The sequence below is a fragment of the Halichoerus grypus genome, chromosome 3 (genome assembly GCF_964656455.1).
Source record: "Halichoerus grypus chromosome 3, mHalGry1.hap1.1, whole genome shotgun sequence".
NCBI lineage: Eukaryota > Metazoa > Chordata > Mammalia > Carnivora > Phocidae > Halichoerus > Halichoerus grypus.
Window position 1 is genome coordinate 60,226,732 of NC_135714.1, and position 19,753 is coordinate 60,246,484.

General features: G+C 39.3%; 1 protein-coding gene and 1 pseudogene across 1 annotated transcript in view; one reads left to right on the forward strand and one right to left on the reverse strand.

Annotated features, from left to right (window-relative positions):
- Window positions 1–19,753, forward strand: part of ART3 (ADP-ribosyltransferase 3 (inactive)) — a 154,588-nt gene that overhangs the window by 4,228 nt on the left and 130,607 nt on the right. The window lies entirely within an intron of this gene.
- LOC118542859 (hsc70-interacting protein pseudogene) lies at window positions 17,039–18,274 on the reverse strand (annotated as a pseudogene).

Genomic DNA, 19,753 nt, shown 5'->3' on the forward strand with positions numbered 1-19,753 from the left:
TTTTTGCTCTTGAATGTTTAGAAGTTTTTCATTTTTACATAATATTGATTTCTATTTATTTCTGTAATGTATAGATTTTCTTTTCTTTTCCTTTTCTTTCTTTTCTTTTTTAAAGATTTTACTTATTTATTTGACAGAGCGAGAGAACACAGGCAGGGAGAGAGGCAGGGAGAGAGAGGGAAGCGCCAAGCAGGGAGCCTGATGCAGAACCTGATTCCAGGACCCTGAGATCATGACCTGAGCTGAAGGCAGATGATTGACTGAGCCACCCAGGCGCTCTTCTCTTCTCTTCTCTTCTCTTTTCTGTAGGCTCCACACCCAGCATGGGGCTTGAACTCACAACCCTGAGATCAAGAGCTGCATGCTCTGCTGACTGAGCCAGCTAGGTGCCCTGTAGTTTATAGGTATTCTATAATTGAGTATTTCAAACTATAAATTATTGTCTGATACTGTATAAAGAGTGGATTTAAGTTTCTTTTTTTTATTTCCAAGTTTTTATCTAAATTCAGTTAACATGTAGTGTAATATTAGTTTCAGGAGTAGATTTTAGTGATTCATCACTTATATATAATACCCAGTGCTCATTACAAGTGCCCTCCTTAATACCCATCATCCATTTAACCCATCCCCCTGCCCACCTCCCTTCCAGAAACCCTCAGTTTGTTCTGTATAGTTAAGAGTTTGTTCTGTGGTTTGCCTGTCTTTTTTCCCCCATGTTCATCTGTTGTGTTTCTTAAATTCCACATGTGAGTGAAATCATATGGTATTTGTCTTTCTCTGACTTATTTTGCTTAGCATAATACACTCCAGCTCCATCCACGTTGTTACAAATAACAAGATGTCATTCTTTTTTATGGCTGAGTAATATCCCACTATTTATATATGTATGTATGTATACCATAATTACTTTATCCATTCATTAGTCAGTGAACATTTGGGCTCTTTCTATTATTTGGCTATTGTCAACAAAACTAAAAGGCAACCTTCAGAATGGGAGAAGATATTTGCAGATGACTTATTTGATAAAAGATTAGTATCCAAAATCTATAAAGAACTTATTGAACTCAACACCCCAAAAACAAATAATCATTAAGAAATGGGCAGAAGACATAGACATTTTTCCAAAGAAGACATACAGATGGCTAGCAGACACATGAAAAGATGGTAAATATCACTCATCATCAGAGAAATACAAGTCAAAACTTCAATGAGATATCACCTCACATCTGGCAGAATGGCTAAAATTAACGCAGGAAACAACAGATGATGAGGATGCGGAGAAAGGGGAGCCCTCTTATACTCTTGATGGGATTGCAAACTTGTGCAGACACTGTGGAAGACAGCATGGAGGTTCCTTAAGAAGTTAAAAATAGAATCATCCTTTGGTCCAGCAATTGCACTACTAGGTATTTACCAAAGGATACAAGTATGTGGATTCGAAGGGATACATGAACCCCAATGTTTATAGCAGCATTATCAACAATAGCTAAATTATGGATTTAAGTTTCTTGACCTCCAAATTAATATCTAACTCTCCCATTAAAGTTTGCTAAATAGTGATTTTTCTCCAGTTGCCATCAGATAGTGGCTGGGTCTGGAGTCATCTGAAGGCTTGGCTGTGCTGGACGAGTGAGATAGCATCACAGGCCACCTCCATGTGGCCTCTTTCCCCAGCTGTATAGCCCAGGTATTAATTGGCCCCTGAAGACTTCTCCATGTGGGCTCTCTAACCAGCAATATAGCTGAGGCAGTGACAGTTCCTCCACGTCCTCCACCTTCACCCTCCATCCTTTCTTCTCCTTTTCCTCCTCTCTCTTCTTCTTCACTGTGTACTTTTACCATTTTTCTGTATTTCTTCATACTGCTTCAGTTTACTGTCTAGTATCCTTTCATTTTAGCCTAAAGGACTCTGTTTAACATTTCTTGTAGGGCAAGTCTAATGGTATCAAACTCCTTTAACTTCTATTTATCTGGAAATGTCTTCATTTCTTCTTCATTCTTAAAAGGTAATTTTGCCAGATACAGAATTTTTGGTTGACAGATTTTTTTTTTCCTTTCTGCATCTTAAATATGTAATCCTATTCTTTCTGGCCTCCATCATTTCTGTTGAGAAATTGGCTGTTAATCTTACTGAAGATCTTTTGTATGTGAGGAGTCCCTTCTCTCTTGAATCCTCTTCAGAATTCTCACTTTGTCTCTGAGGTTTTTTTTATTATGTTATGTTAATCACCATACATTACATCATCATCATTAGTTTTTGATGTAGTGTTCCATGATTAATTGTTTGCGTATAACACCCAGTGCTCCATTCAATATGTGCCCTCTTTAATACCCATCACCAGGCTAACCCATCCCCCACCCCCCCTCCCCTCTAGAACCCTCATTTTGTTTCTCAGAGTCCATAGTCTCTCATGGTTTGTCTCCCCCTCCAATTTCTCCCCCTTCATTTTTCCCTTCCTGATATCTTCTTCCTTTTTTTTTTTTTAACATATAATATATTATTTGTTTCAGAGTTACAGGTCTGTGATTCATCAGTCTTACACAACACGGCACTCACCATAGCACATACCCTCCCCAATGTCTATCACCCAGCCACCCCATCCCTCCCACCCCCCACCACTCCAGCAACCCTCAGTTTGTTTCCTGAGATTAAGAATTCCTCATATCAGTGAGGTCATATGATACATGGCTTTCTCTGATTGACTTATTTCGCTCAGCCTAATACCCTCCAGTTCCATCCATGTCATTGCAAATGGCAAGATTTCATTCCTTTTGATGGCTGCATAATATTCCATTGTATATATATATATATATATATATATATATATATATATATATATACCACATCTTCTTTATCCATTCATCTGTCAATGGACATCTTGGCTCTTTCATAGTTTGGCTATTGTGGACATTGCTGCTATTAACATCGGGATGCACATACCCCCTCGGATCCCTACACTTGTATCTTTGGGGTAAATACCCAGTAGTGCAATTGCTGGGGTGTATGGTAGCTCTATTTTCAACTTTTTGCAGAACCTCCATACTGTTTTCCAGAGTGCACCAGCTTGCATTCCCACCAACAGTGTAGGAGGGTTCCCTTTTCTCCACATCCCCGCCAACATCTGTCATTTCCTGACTTGTTAATTTTAGCCATTCTGACTGGTGTGAGGTGGTATCTCATTGAGGTTTTGATTTGGATTTCCCTGATGCCGAGCGATGCTGAGCACTTTTTCATGTGTCTGTTGGCCATTTGGATGTCTTCTTTGGAAAAATGTCTGTTCATGTCTTCTGCCCATTTCTTGATTGGGTCATTTGTTCTTTGGGTGTTGAGTTTAAGAAGTTCTTTATAGGTTTTGGATACTAGCCCTTTATCTGATATGTCATTTGCAAATATCTTCTCCCATTCTGTCAGTTGTCTTTTGGTTTTGTTGACTATTTCTTTTGCTGTGCAAAAGCTTTTTATCTTGATGAAGTCCCAATGGTTCATTTTTGCCCTTGCTTCCCTTGCCTTTGGTGATGTTTCTAGGAAGAAGTTGCTGCGGCTGAGGTCGAAGAGGTTGCTGCCTGTGTTCTCCTTTAGGATTTTGATGGACTCCTGTCTCACATTTAGGTCTTTCAACCATTTTGAGTCTATTTTTGTGTGTGGTGTAAGGAAATGGTCCGGTTTCAGTCTTCTGCATGTGGCTGTCCAATTTTCCCAACACCCATTTGTTGAAGAGACTGCCTTTTTTCTATTGGACATTCTTTCCTGCTTTGTCAAAGATGAGTTGACCATAGAGTTGAGGGTCCATTTCTGGGCTCTCTATTCTGTTCCATTGATCTATGTGTCTGTTTTTGTGCCAGTACCATACTGTCTTGATGATTATAGCTTTGTAATAGACCTTGAAGTCTGGAATTGTGATGCCGCCAGCTTTGCTTTTCTTTTTCAACATTCCCCTGGCTATTCGGGGTCTTTTCTGGTTCCATACAAATTTTAGGATTATTTGTTCCATTTCCTTGAAAAAAGTGGATGGTATTTTGATAGGGATTGCATTGAATGTGTAGCTTGTTCTAGGTAGCGTTGATATCTTCACAGTATTTGTTCTTCCAATCCATGAGCATGGAACGTTTTTCCATTTCTTCGTGTCTTCCTCAATTTCTTTCATGAGTATTTTATAGTTTTCTGAGTACAGATCCTTTGCCTCTTTGGTTAGATTTATGCCTAGGTATCTTATGGTTTTGGGTGCAATTGTAAATGGGATCGACTCCTTAATTTCTCTTTCTTCTGTCTTGTTGGTGTACAGGAATGCCACTGATTTCTGAGCATTGATTTTATATCCTGCCACTTTACTGAATTCCTGTATGAGTTCTAGCAGTTTTGGGGTGGAGTCTTTTGGGTTTTCCACATAAAGTATCATATCATCTGCAAAGAGTGAGAGTTTGACTTCTTTGCCGATTTGGATGCCTTTGATTTCTTTTTGTTGTCTGATTGCTGTGGCTAGGACTTCTAATACTACGTTGAATAGCAGTGGTGATAGTGGACATCCCTGCCATGTTCCTGACCTTAGGGGGAAAGCTATCAGTTTTTGCCCATTGAGAATGATACTTGCTGTGGGTTTTTCTTTTTTTTTTTTTTTTAAAGATTTTATTTATTTGCGAGAGAGAGAATGAGAGACAGAGAGCATGAGAGGGAGGAGGGTCAGAGGGAGAAGCAGACTCCCCGCTGAGCAGGGAGCCCGATGTGGGACTCGATCCCGGGACTCCAGGATCATGACCTGAGCCGAAGGCAGCCGCTTAACCAACTGAGCCACCCAGGCGCCCGCTGTGGGTTTTTCATAGATGGCTTTTATGATACTGAGGATATTGAGGTATGTACCCTTTATCTCTACACTGTGAAGAGTTTTAATCAAGAAAGGATGCTGTACTTTGTCAAATGCTTTTTCTGCATCTGTTGAGAGGATCATATGGTTCTTGTTCTTTTATTAATGTGTCACATTGATTTACAGGTGTTGAACCAACCTTGCAGCCCAGGGATAAATCCCACTTGGTCATGGTGAATAATCCTTTTAATGTACTCTTGGATCCTATTGGCTAGTATTTTGGTGAGAATTTTTGCATCCATGTTCATCAAGGATATTGGTCTGTAACTCTCCTTTTTGATGGGGTCTTTGTCTGGTTTTCGGATCCAGGTAATGCTGGCCTCATAAAACGAGTTTGGAAGTTTTCTTTCCATTTCTATTTTTTGGTACAGTTTCAGAAGAATAGGTATTAATTCTTCTTTAAATGTTTGGTAGAATTCCCCTGGGAAGCCATCTGGCCCTGGGCTTTTGTTTGTTGGGAGATTTTTGGTGACTGCTTCAATTTCCTTAGGGGTTATAGGTCTGTTCAGGTTTTCTATTTCTTCCTGGTTCAGTTTTGGTAGTTTATACATCTCTAGGAATGCATCTATTTTTCCAGATTATCTAATTTGCTGCCATATAGTTGCTCAAATTATGTTCTTATAATTGTATATCTTTGGTGTTGGTTGTGATCTCTCCTCCTGCATTCATGATTTTATTTATTTGGGTCATTTCTTTTTTCTTTTTGATAAGTCTGGCCAGGGGTTTATCAATCTTGTTAATTCTTTCAAAAACCAGCTCCTAGTTTCATTGATCTGTTCTACTGTTCTTTTGGTTTCTATTTCATTGATTTCTGCTTTGATCTTTATTATTTCTCTTCTCTTGCTGTGTTTAGGCTTTATTTGCTGTTCTTTTTCCAGTTCCTTTAGGTGTAGGGTTAGGTTGTGTAGTTGACACCTTTCTTGTTTCTTGAGAAAGGCTGCATTGCTATATACTTTCCTCTTAGGACTGCCTTTACTGCATCCCAAAGATTTTGAACAGTTGTGTTTTCATTTTCATTTGTTTCCATGAATTTTTTAAATTCTTCTTTAATTTCCTGGTTGACCCATTCATTCTTTAGTAGGATGCTCTTTAACCTCCATGTATTTGAGTTCTTTTCGACTTTCCTCTTGTGATTGAGTTCTAGTTTCAAAGCATTGTGGTCTGAAAATATGCAGGGAATGATCCCAGTCTTTTGGTACCGGCTGAGACCTGATTTGTGACCCAGGATGTGATCTATTCTGGAGACTGTTCCATGTGCACTAGAGAAGAATGTGTATTCTTTTTTTTTTTTTTTAAAGATTTTATTTATTTATTCATGAGATAGAGAGAGAGGCAGAGGGAGAAGCAGGCTCCCAAGGAGCAGGGAGCCTGATGTGGGACTCGATCCCAGGACCCTGGGATCATGACCTGAGCCTAAGGCAGACGCTTAACCATCTGAGCCACCCAGGCGCCCGAGAAGAATATGTATTCTGTTGCTTTGGGATGGAATGTTCTGAATATATCTGTGAAGTCCATTTGGTCCAGTGTGTCATTTAAAGTCTTTATTTCCTTGTTGATCTTTTGCTTAGATGCTCTGTCCATTTCAGTGAGGGGGGTGATAAATTCCCCCACTATTATTGTATTGTTGTCAATGTGTTTCTTTGCTTTTGTTATTAATTGGCTTATATAGTTGGCTGCTTCCGTGTTAGGGGCATAGATATTTATAACTGTTAGATCTTCTTGTTGGACAGACCCCTTCAGTATGATATAGTGTCCTTCCTCATCTCTTATTACAGTGTTTTGTTTAAAATCTAATTTGTCTGATATAAGGATTGCCACCCCAGCTTTCTTTTGGTGTCCATTAGCATGGTAAATTGTTTTCCACCCCCTCACTTTCAATCTGGGGGTGGCTTTGGGTCTAAAATGAATCTCTTGCAGACAGCATATCGATGGATCTTGTTTTTTTTATCCAATTTGATACCCTTTGTCTTTTGACTGGGGCATTTAGCCCATTTACATTCAGGGTAACTATTGAAAGATATGAATTTAGTGCCATTGTATTGCCTGTAAGGTGAGTGTTACTGTGTATTGTCTGTGTTCCTTTCTGGTCTATGTTATTTTAGGCTCTCCCTTTGCTTAGAGGACCCCTTTCAATATTTCTTATAGGGCTGGTTTGGTGTTTGCAAATTCCTTTAGTTTTTGTTTGTCCTGGAAGCTTTTTTCTCTCTTTCTATTTTCAATGACAGCCTAGCTGGATATAGTATTCTTGGCTGCATATTTTTCTCCTTTAGTGCTCTGAATGTATCATGTCAGTCCTTTCTGGCCTGCCAGGTCTCTGTGGATAGGTCTGTTGCCAATCTAATGTTTCTACCATTGTAGGTTACAGATCTCTTGTCCTGAGCTGCTTTCAGGATTTTCTCTTTGTCTCTGAGACTCGTAAGTTTTACTATTAGATGTCAGGGTGTTAACCTATTGTTACTGATTTTGAGGGGGGTTCTCTGTGCCTCTTGGATTATATGCCTCTTTCCTTCCCCAAATTAGGAAGTTCTCTGCTATAATTTGCTCTAATATACCTTCTGCTTCTCTCTCTCTTTTTTCTTCTGGGATCCCAATTATTCTAATTGTTTCATCTTATGGTATCACTTATCTCTCGAATCCTGCCCTCGTGATCCAGTAGTTGTTTAGCTGTCTTTTGCTCAGCTTCTTTATTTTCGATCATTTGGTCTTCTATATCACTAATTCTCTCTTCTGCCTCATTTATCCTAGCAGTTAGAGTCTCCATTTTTGATTGCATCTCATTAATAGCGTTTTTGATTTCGACTTGGTTAGATTTTAGTTCTTTTATTTCTCCAGAAAGGGTTTCTCTAGTATCTTCCATGCTTTTTTCAAGCCCAGCTAGTATCTTTAAAATCATCATTCTGAACTCTAGTTCTGACATCTTACTAATGTCTGTATTGATTAGGTCCCTGGCAGTTGGTACTGCCTCTTGTTCTTTTTTTTGAGGTGTTTTTTTCCATCTTGTCATTTTGTCCAGAGGAGAATAGATGAATGAGAGAACAAAATGCTAATAGCGTAACAACGACCCCGGAAAAATACACACTAAACAAATCAGAAGAGACCTGAAATCGGGGGAAAAGAAAGGGAAAGAAAGAAAAAAGAAAAAACAAAAAAAACAAAAAACCAAACAGAATATGATCAAATATGATCAGGCTGGTGCATAGATCAGTGCCACACACTAGATTTTGGGCGTATTTTGGTCTGTTAGAAGAAAGTGCCTCCCAAAATTTTAAAGAAAGAAAAACTTATGTATGTACAAAAATAAGGGTAAATACGCTGAAGGGATGGAATATTACTGTAGAGATGAAAATTATAAAAGATTTTATAAAAGGAATTGATTTGATAAGAAGTTGGTTGAAAAAAGAAAGAAGAGGATTTAAAAAAAAAAGGGGGGGGGAGAGAATATGATCAGGCAGGAGACTAGAACAAAGCCATACAGTAGAGATTTAGGATATATTTTGGTCTGTTTGAAGAAACTGTATCCCAAAATTTTAAAGAGAGAACAACTTGTATATATATATATATGTATATATATATACCAAAAATAAGGTTAACTACTATGAAGGGATAGAATATGACTCTACAAAAGACAAAAAAAGATTTTTATTTATTTATTTGGCAGAGAGGGACACAGCGAGAGAGGGAACACAAGCGGGGGAGTGGGAGAAGCAGGCTTCCTCCTGAGCAGGGAGCCTGATGCGGGGCTCGATCCCAGGACTCTGGGATCATGACCTGAGCCAAAGGCAGACGCTTAACGACTGAGCCACCCAGGCGCCCCCCCAAAAAAGATTTTTTTAAAAAGGGATTGATAAGATGTTGGCTGAAAAAGGGAAAAAGAAAAATTCAAAAAAAAAAAAGTTTAAAAAAATTAACTCTGAAAGAGTAAAGAATCGGGGAAAAAAAGCCATGAATTCTATGTGTAGTATTCCCCTAGCCCTGGAGTTCTGCCATTCTCATTGATCGGTAAACTTGGTCTTGGCTGGCTGTTCTTGCTGATCTTCTGGGGGAGGGGCCTGTTGCCATGGTTTCCAGATGTCTTTGCCGGAGGCGGAATTTCCCTGCCCTTGCTGGTCCGGGCTAAGTAATCTGCTTGGGTTTGCTCTCGGGAGCTTTTGTTCCCTGCAAGCTTTCTGTTTGGCTTTGGAGGGAATGAGAGTGAAAATGGCGGCCTCCCAATCTCCGCCCCAGAGGAGCAGAGAACTCGGGGCTCCGCTCCTCAGTAAACCCCGAGAGAAAAGCAGTCAGTCACTCCTGTCTCCCCCGTCTCCGGCCGCACTCCGTGCTCACCCGGCCTGTGACCGAGCGTTTCTATCTCTGGCACCCGACCCCATGTGGAGTCTCCAAACCCAGCAGATCCCTGCGGTGTGCTCCCGGGCTGCTCCTCCCGGGGGAGGAAGGGGAGTCTCCCCGGATCTTCCGCTTGTTGGGTCCCTGCTGGAGGAGCAGTGGCCTGACTGTGCCACGGAGCACGGTTTATGGCAACCCCGAGCTGAGAGCCCATTCCTTGGCTCCGTCTCTGCAGCCGGCTTCCCCACTCCGATACCTGGGAGCTCTGCCGCACTCAGGCACTCCTGGTCTTTCTGTGACTCCGAGGGTCCGGAGACCACACTCTCCCACGAGGGTTCCACGCCCCGCGTAGCCCCTGGAGCGACGTCCCTCAGCAGAGCCGACTTCTAAAAGTTCCGATTTTGTGCTCTGCGGCACTATCACTTGCCAGTAGTGGCTGACGGAGGCTCCTGCTCTCTTCCCGAATATCACCTTGGATTCACTTCTCCGCAGTCCTACCTTCCAGAAAGTGGTCGCTTTTCTGTTCAGAGAGTTGCTGCTAATCTTTTTTTCGATCTCCTGTTGAGTTCATAGTTGTTCAGAATGGTTTGATCCCTATCTAGCTGAATTCCTGGGACCAGACGAAATTTAGGTCTCCTATTCCTCTGCCATCTTGCTAGGGAAAATGTTTCTGAGTTTTGATTATATAACTATTGTGTGGCTCTCTTTGGGTTTATCCTCCTTATAGTTCATTTAACTTCTTGGATGTGTGGATTCATGTAGTCCATCATATTTGGGATGTTTTCTGTCATTATTTATGCAGGTATTCTCTCAGCTCCTTTTTATTTCTTCTCTTTCTGGGACTTGCATTATGAGTATATTGGTTCATTTGATGGTATCATAAGTCCTTTAGGCTCTGCTCACTTTTCTTCATTTTTTTCTTTCTGCTCCGCATACTCAGTAATTTCAGTTGTCCTATTTTCAAATTGCTGATTGTTTGGCTGGCTCACAACTGCTGATGAATCCCTCTAGTGAATTTTTCATTTCATTTTTTTACTTAGCAGCTCCAGAATTTCTATTTGGTTCCTTTTTATAATTTGTGTCTCTTTATTGATGTTCTCATTTTGTACACGTATCATTTTCCCAGTTTCCTTCTATTCTTTGTACATGGTTTCCTTTAGCTCTTTGAGCATATATAATGCAGTTGATTTAATGTCTTTGTTTAATAAGTCCAGTGAATGGGCTTCCTCAGGAATGATTTTCTGTCAGTTCTTTCCCTTTGATTGGGCCATATTTTCCTGTTTCATTGTATGCTTTGTGAGTTTTTGTTGCTGAAAACTGGACATTGAATATGGTGGTAACTCTAGAAATCTGATTCAGTCTTCAGGGATTGTTGATTTTGCTTGTTGACTGCTGGAACCATCCATTGGTGACTTTCGCAAGTATTTTTGCAAAGTAGGTATTCCTTGTTGTGTGTGGCTAATGAAGTTTTCATTTCATTGCTTCTGTGGTCAGGCAGTGACTTGACATATCTCTATAAATGTAGGTCAAGAGAAGTGGAATGACACACAAAGCCTGCTTATGTGTGTTAGGATAAAATTTATTTGAAGTAAATTTCAGATAGTTATATTTGAGACTTGAATCAGAGTTGAATTCCAAAAGTTACTTTTGTATATCTTCTCTTAAAATGAGGACATTACATCTCAGGCTTTGCAATATATACTTTTTCTTACCTGAAATAAGTAAAGATTTTGTTCCTTTTTCTACATATCCATGTTTCCAACCTACTTAATCATCCCCTTCTAATCTCACCACTCAATGGTACTTCAAGTTAGAGTTAAATGTTGTTGTTTTGAAAATCGCTTATTTTCTGCCTTTTAGAGTCCAGGAGATCTGCAAGTCATGAAATAGAGGAAATAGCAATGGAAAAAAGTTAGCTTTTGGGAATTAAAAGCCCCTTTTGTATTGTACTCTAGGACCACAAAAATCAAACTTGATTTTAAAATAAAACATTATCTCACACCTGTGTCCTGTATTTACATTGTCACCTCAGTTGATTTGACCCCCCACAAGCTTGGTGCTCAGAAAGCAGATAATAGTGGTGCCTGGGTGGCTCAGCCAGTTAAGTGTCTGCTTCAGCTCAGTTCATGATCCCAGGGTCCTGGGATAGAGCCCCATGTCAAGCTCCCTGCTCGGCAGGAGTCTGCTTGTCCCTTTCCCTCTGCCCCTCCCCCCTCCACTCATGCGTGCACGTCAGTGCTCTCTCAGTCTTGCTCTCTCTCAAATAAATCTTAAAAAAAAAAAACCAGATAATAAACTTAGTGATGAAGAAAGTGAGATCCAAAAATTCAGTCACTTTTTTTTTCAGGGACATATATCTAGTAAAAGCAGAGTTAACGATCAACCATAGTTCTTCCTTAAACCATTTTCTCAATTCAGGCTTCCCAGATCACTAAATAGGTATCCTCTTAATTTCACTCAAGCCATTCCTGACCTGCAGTTATTTTGGCTCTCTAACATTCATCCCCAAAATCTTTCTGGTTATAGACTTTGTGGCCACAGGGTTTCTTCTCACTGGAGCTGGAGGGAAATTTTTTTTAAGTGCTTTTATGAAAGAATGCCTAGGGTTGCAAGTAGCTATGGTTCCAATTTTTCCAAGGAAATTAAATCAACTTCCTTGAGACAGAAAGACTGCAGAGTTAAGAGGAGAGGAGAAAAAGGCAAAGACCTGAGGATGTTTGAACTTTTCAATCCTGCTGTCCCTGACACAGGCTCTCCACTGCCACCCTCCGCGCTTTCTGCAGTTTAGTTTGTGCAAGATAATTCCCTATTTTTGCTTAAACTGGCTTAAGTAGGGTTTCTGTATCTTGCAACTGAAAGAACCCTAATAAAACCATGTTCTTCATACATTTTTTTCCTGTACAATTAAAAAAAAGGCGGGGGCAGTTTAGGACACTTTTTCTTGTACTTTCTCCTTTTTAGGCATTGAGCATCCTAACTTCTACACATGTGTATGTATAGAACGTTATTGTGAATGGGGGAGGGATGTGGAAGGATCTCAACATTGGTTACAATAAAAGAAGGAGAGGTGAATTTTTTCTTTATAAATCTTTTCATTGTTTCACATGTTATTTTCTTAAAATTTTAATAAGGAACGGGTGCCTGGTGGCTCAGTCTGTTAAGTGTCTAACTCTTGGTTTTGGCTCAGGTGGTGATCAGGGTCATGGGATTAAGCCTCACATCAGGCTCTGTGCTCAGTGCAGAGTCTGCTGGAGATTCTCTCTCCCTTTTACTCTGCCCCTCCCCACCTTGAGCACACACGCGTATGTGTGCTCTCTTTAAATAAATTAATATAATCGTTAAAAAGTTTTTTAATAAAGAAAATAAAGCATTTAAAAAAATAAAATGTACTTCTTTTGAGTTCAGATGTGCCAATTATGTTTGTAGCAAATGCTAATGTACAGCATTAATAACAAAGTTTATTCTAAACCCTTTTCATTTTATTTTCTGACACTCTGTCAGTCATGAGGATTGTATAAGCTTTATTTTTTTGTAGTTCTTAGTTACAAAAATAATAGTTGTTACTGTTTTGTTTTTCAAATTACAGAATTGAATGTGCATTTTCAAACTACATTTCCCACTCACTGCAAGATTCAATATACTTTTGGTAGGAATTGTGGTAGTGCTCCCAGTTGAAAATTGTGCTCTAACATTTTCAGCTCATGTTATGATGTCTGCCATTGTGGATATGTTCTATTTTACTTTTTTCTTTGGTTTTGTGGTATTTGTTAATTAGACTTTCTGTTTTCTTGCATGTCATTTGTTGAAAGTAATTTGTTCTTACTTTGTTTTTATTTTGAGTGATTTAGTTAGAGGTGGACATGATACTAATACTCATATTGCTGTTTACTAAAAATGTATAATTCCAATTTAGTTTTTGTTTACTTATTCAAAAATATGTATAGTATATACTTTTAATGTCTGAGGTCTGTGACTTGAGATTTTAATGTTTCTAGTATTTTTTTTCTCAGTCCTTCTTTCTCTCCAAGCTAATAATTATCTTAGTGTCATAGGTATGTTAAACTATGTATAGAAGTCTGTATGTGTACAGGGATGGTGTATGTCTATAATGCTGATTCTGTGATTCTTGCTCCCTGGCTAAGCTGAAGTTCTGCATGCTCCTCAAAAAGAGTTTCACTTAGAGTTAGATTACTTTGAGCAGACAGCTACACATTCTGCTTCCTTTGTCATATCTTCCCTGAATGCACTACAGTTGTAGGTCATCCATCCTTTTCCTGAATAATTTTACACTTATTTCAGCATTTACAATTTTGACTGTCTTACCCTATTCCCATTAGTGTTCCTTCTGGGTAATGACTGAGCATTGACAAGATTAGAGGAGACAACATGTATCCATATAGATTTCATTTATTTGTACTGATTACCCATCATCAGGAGATATAATTGCTCTTCAAGACCTAAATTCATAAGCAATATGTTTAGTATAATTTCTTATAACTTGTAATTGAAAATTTCGTTATGGATTATTGAAGTGAATAAACAAGGAGGTTGTTACATTGATGTTGCTTGGAAGCCTATGCAGCCAAACCAAAATCTGAGCCAGAGTCAATGCACTTGAATCTGAGAAAATGAACCTTAAGAACAACTAATCACAGACAGGCAACTAGGCTTTCCCAAATAAGGCAATTGCAAAACCCAATCAGATGATTTCCTTGATTTGCCTCTATGTGTTCTCTATAAAAACCTCTCCCTGAGCTCCTGTCTGTGGAGTGTTCCTAACCATTTTTGTTTGGTGCTGCCCAATTTGAATTGATGTATGCCCAAATAAACTCTTAACAATTTCATTGTGCCTCAATTTGCCTTTTAGCAGGATTATTCTTGTTGATTGCCCAGGAGTCTTCCAAGCTCCTCCCTAGAACTACTAAGGTGGAGCTAAGTAGATCACATATTATTCCGTCCCTACTTATGGTTGACTTCATTGCTCCATGGAATTTTCTTTTTTCTTTTTCTAAAAAATTTTATTTATTTGGGGGGGGGAACAAACGGGGAGGGGGAGAGGGAGAGGGGAAGCAGACTGCCTGCTGATTGGGAAGCCTGTTGCAGGGCTTGATCCCAGGACACTGAGATCACAACCTGAGCTGAGGTCAAAGGCTTAACTGACTGAGCCACCCAGGTGTCCCTGAAACTTTCTTATAATATCATTGACAAGATGAGAAGTTCTATTATCTACACAGTGTAGAGTGGCATATTCATGGTTTAGTCTCAATTTTACCCATTATTCCATTTAGGCAAGTTATAACTTTGATTTCTGTTCGTTTCACTCTCATGATTGCAATAATATAAGCATTGTTTAATTTTATCTTTAAAACTTTACCTTGTTTTATAACCTTACAGGGTTTTAGTGATATTTACATGGTCGTCTGATTTAACACCTATTTCTCCTATATTCAACGCATAATACTATTATTTCCAACATATTAGAATTCTTTGATCAGTTTTATTTACACATACCACTTCCACTTATGTGAATATTGGTATTTACTATCTTTTGTTGGTGGTGATGTTTGTTTTATATATATGTTTTGTTTTCTCAGCTGGATTATTATAATTTTGAGGTCAGGCACCATTCCTTGATTGTCTTTGCGCCATTGGATCTTGAAGTTAGTAGGTGCGTAGTAATTATTAAGTTGAACTTGATTGCAATTGAGAATATTCTAGGCATATTTCCCTTTCACCTCATATAATGATTTAAAGGAGGTCTTTAATTTCTAACCACAGAGAAGTTTTTGCCTCAGTGGTCCTAGAGGTAAAAAGGGGGGGATGTCATTTTGATTAATAAAATAGGCCAGGTGGTCTTGGAAATTTTAGGAATACCTTGGAAATAACCATTGACGTCTCCTTTAGGACCCAGATCTTTGAGGTCAGTTTAGGTTTCTTAAATAAATCCCCACACTGACCAAGTATTTTCAGTATAATTTGCATGCAGGATTTCCCATATATGAAATAATAAAATTGGTATCCCCATGGCTGAGATGAATGCTCTGCAAACTGTTAATTGTCGAGGTTATAGAACTCTGAGAATCTGGTAGAAACTATGAATACATGTATATTCATTTTGCTTATAATTTTAGGGAAGTTGTTGGATCCCTAAAAATGACACATCCCAAGATGATCTGCTCTTGGAATAACAGCCTTCCAGATTCTATAATTCTTCTTAAATTCAGATTGATGTTAAGCTTTTTTCAACTCCCCTTTTTGTTTTCTCCCCCTTTCTCATTCTAAAGTTAACTAAGGGAGTTTCCTGCATCTGAGTCTAGGAAATGAGATAGCCATGCTATTCTGGCTTTAATTAGATTTGAGTGTCCTGGGAAAATGTTGCATAACATGTAAACAACATGCTCTTCTCTATGTCAAGTGAAAATAACACACAAAAAAATTTTTTTTTTTTGAAAGATCTTTCAGTATGAAACTCGGGGTGGGAGAGACTTTCCCTTCCTCTGAACAGCTGTTGCTGCTATTAGAACATTAAACTTAGCTTTGAAACATTTTTATTTTTGTAAGTCACTTACGCCCCTGCTTAAAACCTTAATTCTCTTCCCACAGAGTTTTCATAGTCCAGTAAACAGTTTGCCAATGCACATGTTTGTTACTGTAATGGGAGAAGGACATCATTCCCTCTGTGCTTGTATGGTGAATCAACAAAACTAGTAAGCATCTCTTTATTTCCAAGTTTACTTTCTCCTAAGACTCAAGAAGTATCTAAGGTCTTTGGAAAGTTGTCCTGTCCTTAGAGCGAGTACCAGTTTCCAAAGGATTCTAGCTATGGCAAATGCCAGTAACTTATTTATTCATTCAGTGAGTCTTGAGCATTATTGTGTGTCTAGTACTCTTGTAGGTGCCAACAATAAGTGGCAAATAAGACAGGTACAGTTTCTGCTCTCATAGACCTTTATGGGGATGGAGAACAAAGGCATGAAAAAAATATGTAATATATTTATAGATGGTGATAGATCAAGAATGATAGAAGTAGTGCTATTTTCAGTAGGTTGGTGAGGAAAGCTTTCTCTGAGAAGGCGTATTTGAGTAGACACCTGGATAAAGTGAAGGAATAAGCTATGGGAATATGTTTACTGTGCTTGAGAAGCAATAGGAGGCTGTATAGCTGGAATGGAAACATGGAAGGGAGAATGATACGAATGAGGTGGGAGAATTATATAGAACTTTACAGACTGTATGCTATTGGAAGGCTGGGACCAGGGGATCCGTAATCTCATTTATATTTTAAAAGTATTACCCTGGCTGTTATGTAGAGAATAAATGATAGCAGGCAAGAGGGTAAGCAGGGAGACTAATAATGACATATTATAATTTGGTGACCTGAAATATATCCAGTGGTGGTTTAATGATTTTTTAATATAAGCAATTAAATTATAGTCTAGCATTGGACAAAGAAGTTCTGGTATATATATACACACACACATATATATATGTATAGGTATATATATGGCTCTCTTCAGTTCAGATTTTTCTCAGAGATGGTTGACTTCAGGGTCACTGAGAACATAAATCCTAGCCCTTTAAGATTAACACTTAGTGTCTTTGACAGTTGGTTTTCTTTTTCTTTTTTTTTTTATGTTTTTAAATATTTTTAAGGTTTAAAAGTGTTTAAAGTTTGTAGTTCCTAGTAGGAAAACATTATCTGAATGACTACCCTAATGGCAAACCACTATAGAATGTTTCAGTTGCATGTGGGGCAGAGGGGTAGGGATTCTCTTCACAGCACCCCAGCTTTCTTCATGAGAAGGTCAGAGGTACACTGGTTTGTATTATTGCGACATCCATTAGGTGATCGTTGCTTTTCCTTCAGCAAGGGCTTTATTTGTCAGAAGGGCATTATTATGCTTGACCTCCAAATTTGGCTGACAATTTACTGATGAGATTCATAACCTTTGGATTGCTCTGATATTTTGACATATTTGCTGGGTTCTGGGCCACATCCTGGAAGGCCACCATAACTTCTGGATCCTGCATGGCTGCGAGAACCTCTGGATCACTAAGAATTTCATTGAGCCCAGGCATTCCTGCCATTCCAGGCATCCCCCCTGCCATTCCAGGCATTCCTCCAGGAAAATTACCAGGCATTCCCCCAGGAAAGCCACCTGGGAAAGAGCCATACTGAGCTCCTGATTGTCGTCTGGCTTCTTCCTCCCTCTGGGCTCTCTCATGTTCTTCCCGAGCCTTCTTAACCCTTTCTATTCTTTCTTTGATCTCTCGCTCTTCACGTTTTCGCTCATACTTTCTCCGATGTTCAGCAATTTTCTGGGCCCTCGGTTGAACTTCTTTCAGCATTGCGCTAGCATCTTCATCGTAATCCAGTTTACAAGCAAGGGCAAGATCATGTGCTGCTTCTTCCCAATGGCCCAGAAGTCTGTGTGCTTTCCCTTGCCACTTATAAGGCTGAGCTGAATCAGGATTTATTTCAATAGCTCTGTCACAGTCTCGAATGGCAGCATTTGGCTTCTGCAATTTGATGAAGACACTGGCTCTCTTGGCATACCGAATGGCCAAGCGAGGATTCAGTTTGATGGCATCTGTGAACAAGTCAACGGCTTTCTGTAGTTCACCATCATTTAGGGCATCAATGGCAGCCACTTTTTTATCATTTGCCTGATCCATCATTTCCTCGGTTATCTCTACATTTTCATCTCCCATTTCTTGAGGGGCATCAGTATCTGGTTCAATCACAGCTTCATTGTCAATTTCTAGATCACTTTCCTCACTTGATGGTTCGTCTGTCTTTATGTTTTCCTCCGCCTTCTTACTATCTGTTTTTTCTTCCTTGATATTGTCTTCTGATTTAGTTTTATGAGTGGCAGGTGGTATTTTACCCCCCATGCTCTCCACCCACTCCCGCAGGAAACGCATTTCCTCGGTGTGCAGAACGCTCGGATCCTGCTTACACATTTTCACGAAGGCCCGAAGCTCGCTCACTTTGCGGGGGTCCATGGTCCAGAGGTGGTGAAAGGCGGCAGGCCCGGCTAAGGTTGCGGCCCGATTCCAAGCCCGGGTACTAGCTCAGCGTGATCGTGTGGAAGGGGTGACAGTTGGTTTTCATTCGCTTAAATTTTTTTCTTATTAGAAAGTGAAAATATTCTTTGTAGAAAATATGGAGAATAAAGTAAAAAGTGAAAACCATTTCTAATTCTTTCATCTAGATATAGTATTTTAGCTGAATCTTAACAGTTATTTTGCTCACATTTCTGGAGGATTTCTATTTCTGCTTATATAGGTGAGAAAACAGAGGTTTAGGCAGACTTTAATTACTTGTTCAGAATTACCAGAGTAATTATTGTCGTATTCTTAGTGCTTTATTGAGGTTCTCAGCCAGCCCCTGAATGGCATGAAAATGGTGTTAGTTATCAAGTTCTAGATACGAACAGTGAATTAACTAAGTATACTGTGACAAAGAAAATTAAGAGACACAATTACAATCATTTTTTCCCTTATCCTTTAGGCCAGTGTTCTTAGATGATGTTGCAATATATAAGATCATTGTGGACCATGTATTTCCCTAGAAAAAGGAGATTCTCCCTCTCAGATTTATAACATGACTATACAGGAGCACCTGGGTGGCTCAGTCGGTTGGAAGACCAACTCTTGATTTCGGCTCAGGTCAATGATCTCGGGGTCCTGGGATTGAGCCTCACATAGGGCTCCCTGCTCAGCCAGGGGTGTGTGGGGGATCTGCTTCTCTCTCTCTCCCTCTACCCCTCCCCCTACTCGTGTGTGCACGCATGAGCTCTGTCTCTTCTCAAATAAAATCTTCAAAAAATGCAACAGATTTCTGTATGTTGATTTTGTATCCTGTGACTTTACTGAATCCATGTATCAATTTTAGTAGTTTTTTCATGGAGTCTTTCCAGTTTTCGGTATAGAGTATTATGTCATCTACAAATAGTGAAAGTTTGACTTCTTCCTTGCCAATTTAGATGCCTTTTATTTCTTTTTGTTGTCTGATTGCTGTGGCTAGGACTTCTAGTACTATGTTGAGTAAAAGTGGTGAGAGTGGACATCCCTGTCTTGTTCCTGACCATAGAGGAAGAGCTTTCAGTTTTTCCCCATGGAGGATGATATTAGCTGTGGATTTTTCATATAAGGCCTTTATTATATTGAGGTATGTTCATTCTGACTCTACTTTGTTGAGGGTTTTTATCTTGAGTAGATGTATTTTGTCAAATGCTTTTTCTGCATCTATCAAAATGTTCATATAGTTGTTCTTTTTATTTATGTGGTGTATCACATGGATTGATTTTCAGATTTTTTGTTTTTTAAGTAGGCTCCCCCCCCCCCCCAGCATGGAGCCCAGTGTGGGCCTTGAACCCATGACTCTCAGATCAAGACCTGAGCTGAGATCAAGAGTTGGATGCTTAACCGACTGAGCCACCCAGGCACCCTGATTGATTGCAAATATTGAAATACCCTCACAATCCAGGAATAAGTCCCACTTGATCGTGTTGAATGATTTTTTTAATGTATTGTTGGATTTGGTTTGCTAGTATTTTATTGAGAAT